Here is a 6954-nt window from a genome sequence, read left to right on the forward strand (position 1 = left end):
GAAATTTCATTCTGTTGAATTTACTGTTTCTTTATGTGAAAAATCTTTGAAAGTGTTTCTAAAAATATAGCAGAACATAATTTATTCAGTCTATCTGGGATCTGACCTGTTCTAGATTAAGAATATTTCCAGGGTTCAGACATCTTACCTCCAAAAAAAGGCACAGTGACTTTTAAAATATATGTTTCGGCATAGAAAAATGGCTTGTAATATGGGATGTAAGGTACACAAAAAATAAATTTGAGGCCGTGAGCAGTGGCTCATGCCTATAATCAGCATTTTCGGAGGCCAAGGCAGGCAGATTGCTTTGGCTCAGGAGTTCCAGACCAGCCTGGCCAATGTGGTGAAACCCTGTCTCTACAAAAAAATACATAAAAAAAGAAAAGAAAAAGGACTAATTTTTAAAAGCAAGGAAATACATAAAAACCCATAAGGCAATGTCGCATAAACACTAGAATTGAAAAAGTAGAAGGTCTGAATGCTCTCTCTTAGCTCATATTTCTTCTTGGAAACAATGGTTAGACCTAAGTAGAGGCTGTTTTGTAGTCAAGGCACCCACTCTCCAGTTCCCCAGAGCTTATTCCACCACATGTTATCGTTTCTACACTGGTACAAATGTAATTTGCCATGTAGTTTGCCTGCACTGTTTATTATATAATAGAGAACGATTTCTCTATACCAACGTCTCTTTCAAGAGTTGGAAGACAAAGCATGGATTCAAAGATTTAGGTGTTACTTACAAAGTAGAGAACTCTGATTCTCTGCTTTACCTTCAATGTCTACAGCAGTGCTTGGCAAGTATCGGAAACTCAATAATTATTTGCTGATGAATGAATACTAAATAGATCAGGTAAGTGATGTTAGTGGCTTGGACAAGAGTGGTGGCAGTAGAGGCAAAGAAAAGGGGGAAGATTTGAAATACATTTAAGAGGTGGACATGACAGAATTTGGTGATCAATTTGGGAGAGAAAGAGAGGAACAAGTCAATAGTTTGGTTTGAGTACTTGGGCAGACAGTGAAAAGGAGTATATGGGGTGAGGGCAGACATGGTAAGTATAGTGTTAGATATGTGGCTTTTGAGCTGTCTTCAAGACAGCCAAATGATGTCTCCTTTAGGATATTTGGCAGTTGGCTGTGTGGGTCTGGAGTTTAGCAGAAAGAAGAGTGCACCAAAGATAGAGATTTGAGAGTTACTAACAGAGTCTGTGAAACCATATGGGAGGAAGAGATTACCTAGGGCTTGGGTAGAGAACAGGAATGGACAAAGGAAACTGAAAATAAGCAGCTAAAGAGATGGGAGGTAAAAAACCAGAATATGACATAGAATATGACATATCAAGGAAAGGGTGTTTTCAAAGACAAGTGGATGGGTAACAGGGTCAAATATTGCCTAGAGATCATGCAATGCAGACTGAAAAGTATCTACTAGATTTAGCAATATAAGGGCCACTGGGACCTTAATTGTGAGATTTGGGGGCTTTAGCCAGATGAATGTGAATAAGGAATGAGGAGATTATGAGAAAATAGAATCAGCAAGTTTAAACATTTCTATGAAATTTGTCTGAAGAAAAGACAGCATGCTCAGTCCCTGGGTGTGGAGTTCAGGAAAATTTTCTTCATTATTATTACTGTTATGTTAGGAGAGGCCTGACGTTTTAAATGCTGAGAGAATCATCAGCAAAGGGATAAGAGAAAGAAAGGATAATAGGATGGGTAGACTTCCTGAGAAGATTAACAGAGATGGTATTTAGAGGAGAGATGGAGAGATTGGTTTCGTATAAGAGGAAGAAATACCACTTCCATTGTAACAAGAAGAAAGGAAGAAAGTTAGGTAGGTATGGAGGACAATTTATAGACATGATGGCTATAATTTGATATAGTTTGCATTCTTTATGAAAGAGGTAGACAGACTACCTCTGAGGAGACTAAAGATGGGGTGAAGGTTTATTATTATAAAGAATAATATATAACAAATATATAGAAACAGAAAGTAGAGTGGTTGTTACTGTGGAGTCCTAATTAGGGAAAAGGAGTCAGGCTGGCGGGACCAGGGGAAAGCAAAGAGATAAAACAAATAAGCTATAAATATGCCTTTCTTCATGGTTCAGGACATATAAACAACAAAGGAAGCAGATGAATTATGGGTCTGTTTTTCTTTATGCCCAAGGATATATTGTCCAAGACATATGGCCCTCCTACTCAGATAATGTACGTAACTCACAAACTTACTGCTTACCAACAAACGCCTCAATTTATCAAACATCTCAGCTGACAAAAGAATGCAATTTATGCTCCCAGTGCATTGGCATTATCAATCAGCCCGAGTTCTATTCTATAAAATCTCCAGCTAACCTTTGTCTCTTTGCAGTCAGCTCCTCTTTTGCAGGCTTCCAGTTGCTTTATTGCAATGTCTTGTCTTGTCTTGTCTTGTCTTTCTTTCTTTTCTTTCTTTTTTTTTTTTTTTTTGAGATGGAGTCTCACTCTGTCACCAGGCTGGAGTACAGTGGTGCAATCTCAGTTCATTGCAATCTCTGCCTCCCGGGTTCGGGCCATTCTCCTGCCTCAGCCTCCCAAGTAGCTGGGGCTACAGGCGTGCGTCACCATGCCCAGCTAATTTTTGTATTTTTAGTAGAGACGGGTTTCACCATGTTTGCCAGGATGGTCTCGATCTCTTGACTTTTTGATCTGCCTGCCTTGGCCTCCCAAAGTACTAGGATTACAGGCATGAGCCACCGTGCCTGGCTTTTCCTACTTTCTTTCATAAATTTGCCTTTCTTTACAACCATTTTTGGTAAATTCTTTTACTCCAGAGCCACTGGCCCAGATTGTTGTCCCTGCCACCCCCTGTGACAGTTACCAGGAATGGTGGAGTTGTTTAATGAGTTTCAGATATGCAAGATGAAAAAGTTCTGGAGATCTGTTGCACAACAATGTAAATATACTTAACACTGCTGAAATGCACACTAAAAAAATGGTTAGGATGGTAAAGAAGTATGGGTTGACTAGTGAGACAGCCATGATATCAGGCAGTGTTGATGGTCTAGTTTAGTTTGGGGATCATGAATTTATAGTGGTACCAATCTGTGTTACGTGATCTTGCTCTTTATTTTGCTAATGCTGCTAATGGCTAAGATGTCTGGGTATAACTCAGTTTATAGAACGGGAGTGGTGTAAAGTTGTTAAATATATTGGTATAGGGGAAGAAATATGACTTTCTATCTTCCCTTCATGAGTTCTTAGCTGAGACTCTCTGTAACAAGAGACAGATTGAACAAGAGAAAAACAAGTTTAGTAACATGTATACATCTTGTAGAAACTAAAGATGGGAGATAACCCAGAGAGATGAGTAAATCTTTTTTTTTTTTTTTTTTTTGTAGAGACGGGGTTTCACCGGATTATCCAGGATGGTCTCGATCTCCTGACGTCGTGATCCGCCCATCTCGGCCTCCCAAAGAGTAAATCTTAAAAAATAAAAATTAACAAAAAAATCTTTTCAACTTCAGGCTTAAATATTATCATTTTCTGAAAACAACAACAACAGCAGCAACAACAACAAATAAGGATGTGGAGACAGAGACAGATTCAGTTGAGATGGCCAGCAAAATTACCTTAAACAGAGATAAGGTTTGTTATGTAGATTTCAGTTGATCCTGTCTTGATTGTTTAAGAGTCTCTAGTGATTTAGGGCTGGACTGGTGGCTCATGTTTGTAATGCCAGCACTTTGGGAGGACGAGGTGGGCTGATCACCTGAGCTCAGGAATTTGTGACCAGCCTGGCCAACATGGCAAAGCCCCATCTCCACTAAAAATACAAAAACAAAAGAAAAAAGAAAAAAGAAAAAACTACCCAGGTGTGGTGGTGCACGCCTGTAGTCCCAGCTACTCAGGAGACTTAGGCTGGAGAATTGCTTGAACCTAGCAAGTGGAGGTCATGCCACTGCACTCAGCCTGGGCAACAGAGTGAGACTCCATGTCAAAAAAATAAAAAGCCTGTTTAGTGATTTAATAATCAGTGTCTTCTTGGTGCAGAGAGGGAGACATCCTTATCAATGGAGATTTCCTTTATTGAGATAAAAGGACAACTTTTCATAGCTGCTTCTGTGTCTGCAGCTTCCCAGAATAACTAGCTCAGAATAATCAATATGTCAAAGAGGCGTATTTTAGGGTGATGTGTTCCGGTCTCCTATGGTCATATTTTGGGTTGGTGTATCCTGAGTCCCATCATCAGCATCTGAGTGGCTGCAGGAGTGGTCTATAGAGTCTATAGGAGATCAAAATATACCATCCCAAAAAATGTCTCTCTGGTATAAGGATTATTTTGAGCTGAAGACAATTAATAAAAAGCAGATATAACATGAGCTCTCTGCCCTCTCCTATCTGCCTGAGAGTAAAACATACATTTCCTTCTGTGAGGGTGTTCCTCCCACCCACTCACACACTTAATGAAGTTGTTGTCACAGGGTTAGCAAGAATAATGGACAGAAATACAATTATAATTAAGCATTTATCAAGCTGCAGTTTGACTCACTTCCTTGTAACCAAAAGGCACATAGCACCACATTTGCACACCCATTGTTCCTATAGATAGAATTTCTGATATTAAAATCATAAAGTTTTTAAGACAGGTAGGAGCTCTGATATTAGAATCATAAGAATTTTATTTAAAAAGTGCTTGGCCAGGCATGGTGACTCACACCTATAATCCCAGCATTTTGGGAAGCTGAAGCGGGAGGATCACTTGAGTCCAGGAGTTTGAGACCAGCCTGGGCAACATAATGAGACTCTGTATCTATAGAAACTAAAAGAAATTAGCTGGGCATGGTGGTGCATGCCTGTAGTCCTGTTACTGATGGAAGGTATCTGAGATACTGGCAGTGACTTTCTATGGGTCTGCAGCAACTTCAGTTCTTGTCTTCTCAGAAGAAAGAATTCAACTGAGGGGCATAAGGCAGAAGAAGAGACAGAGGTGAGTTTCAGAGCAGGAGTGGAAGTTTATTTTAAAGCCTTTAGAACAGGAAAGAAAGGAAAATTCACTTGGATGAGATCCAAGTGGGCACCTGAAGGTCAAGTGTGGTGTTTAACCCTGATCCTAGGACTTTATAGGTGTATTAGTCTGTTTTCATGCTGCTGATAAAGACATACCTGAGACTGGGCGATTTACAAAAGAAAGAGGTTTAATGGACTTACAGTTCTATGTGGCTGGGGAGGCCTCACAATCGTGGCAGAAGGCAAAAAGCACTTCTTACATGGTGGTGGCAAGAGAGAGCTTGTACAGAGAAACTCCCATTTTTAAAAGCATCAGATCTCATGAGACCCATTCACTATCATGAGAACAGCATGGGAAAGACCCAGCCCCATGATTCGATCATCTCCCACCATGTCTCTCCCACATGTGGGAATTATGGGAGCTACTGTTATACCCAGACCGTTTGTTCCCCAAAGAAGACCACCAGAGTCCAGAGTCAAAGCCAAGCGGCAAGGATCTTTACTACAAGTTCGAACCTGGTCCCTCCATTCCACAGCATACAAGAAGGCCCGAACAATGCGAGTGCTTGCTTTTTTATAGCCCGAAAGTTACAGGGGAACAAAGGAATTCTTTTGGTTCCCGCGCTTTCAGTAAAACTTTGAATGGCTGTCTCCTTATTGGAGACTTTCCAGGTGGTGTTTGTACTGGGCTCAGGAAGTTTGAGAGATATGTGGTGGGATGGGAGGACGGGATGTGTTTGTACTGGGCTCAGGAAGTTTGAGAGATATATGGCGATATGTGGTGGGATGGGAGGATGGAATGTGTTTGTACTGGGCTCAGGAAGTTTGAGAGATATATGGCGATATGTGGTGGGATGGGAGGATGGGATGTGTTTGTACTGGGCTCAGGGAGTTTTGAGCCCGGGGCTGAGGAATGTGCCCAGCTCCTTTCACTACAAGATGAGATTTGGGTGTGGTCACAGAGCCAAACCATATCATTCTGCTCCTGGCCCTTTCCAAATCTCTTGTCTTCACATTTCAAAACCAATCATGCCTTCCCAACAGTCCCCCAAAGTCTTAACTCATCTCAGCTTTAACTCAAAAGTCCACAGTCCAAAGTCTTATCCGAGACAAGGCAAGCTCCTTCTGCCTATGAGCCTGTAAAATCAAAAGCAAATTAGTTATTTTCTAGATACAATGGTGGTACTGGCATTAGGTAAATACAGCCATTCCAAATAGGAGAAATTGGCCAAAACAAAGGGGCAACAGGGCCCATGCAAGTCCAAAATCCAGCAGGACAGTCAAATCTGAAAGCTCCAAAATGATCTCCTTTGACTCCATGTCTCACATCCAGGTCATGCTGATGCAAGAGGTGGGTTCCCATGGTCTTGGGCAGCTCTACCCCTGTGGCTTTGCAGGGTAGAGCCTCTCTCCTGGCTGCCTTCATGGGGTGGCATTGAGTGTCTGCAGCATTCCCAGATGCATGGTGCAAGCTGGAAGTGGATCTAGAATTCTGGGGTCTGGAGGACAGTGGCCCTCTTCTCATAGCTCCACTAGGCAGTACCCCAGTAGGGACTCTGTGTGGGGGCTCCTACCCCACATTTCCCTTCTGCACTGCCCTAGCAGAGGTTCTCCATGAGCACCCCGCCCAACAGCAAACTTCTGCCTGGGCATCCAGGTGTTTCCATACATCTTCTGAAATCTAGGCAGAAGCTCCCAAACCTCAATTCTTGACTTCTGTACACTCACAGGTTCAACACCACATGGAAGCTGCTAAGGCTTGAGGCTTTCACCTTTTGAAGCCATGGCCCAAGCTCTATGTTTGCTGCTTTCAGCCTTGGCTAGAGTGGCTGGGATGCAGGGCATTAAAGTCCCTAAGCTGCACACAGCACGTGGACCCTGGGCCCAGTCCACAAAATCACTTTTTTCCTCCCAGGCCTCTGGGGCTGTGATGGGAGTGGCTGCCACAAAGGTCTCTGACATGCCCTG

This window comes from Mandrillus leucophaeus, unplaced genomic scaffold (assembly GCF_000951045.1).
Source record: "Mandrillus leucophaeus isolate KB7577 unplaced genomic scaffold, Mleu.le_1.0 Scaffold382, whole genome shotgun sequence".
Taxonomy (NCBI): Eukaryota; Metazoa; Chordata; class Mammalia; order Primates; family Cercopithecidae; genus Mandrillus; species Mandrillus leucophaeus.